This window comes from Sinocyclocheilus anshuiensis, unplaced genomic scaffold (genome assembly GCF_001515605.1).
Source record: "Sinocyclocheilus anshuiensis isolate Anshui unplaced genomic scaffold, SAMN03320099.WGS_v1.1 scaffold3123, whole genome shotgun sequence".
In the NCBI taxonomy this organism is placed as follows: domain Eukaryota; kingdom Metazoa; phylum Chordata; class Actinopteri; order Cypriniformes; family Cyprinidae; genus Sinocyclocheilus; species Sinocyclocheilus anshuiensis.
The window spans coordinates 1296-1690 of record NW_015543119.1 but is presented as its reverse complement, the minus strand read 5'-3'; positions in this window follow the sequence as shown (position 1 = coordinate 1690).

Below are 395 nucleotides of genomic sequence, written 5' to 3'. Positions count from 1 at the left end.
TAAATCAATGATATTGGTCACCCTTTACATCTGTCTGTCTGCTTTACAAATATTTAGCTAATGAAAGGTATTAAAAAGATCTTGTGTCTAAATCTTGTTGGATCCGCTCAAACTGTCAGTAAACCTCATAACTCCACCCCCTCTATCTTGACTGAATGAACTGAAGTTCCACAGCAGCTGAACTAGGTCTGCAAGGGTAAATAAAGATCTTGTTGAGTACAGCGTGTACAGCGTTTTCTTTACGCAAGAAACACTATGTCTATAAAGGCTCATAATTTATGTATTGTGCTGCGCCAATCACGTGAGAGGAGGCAATGCCTCTATCACGATATGATTGGATATGACTGGTTATGTTTGGCTGTGATTGGTTCATGCGATAAATCCCGCCTATTGTG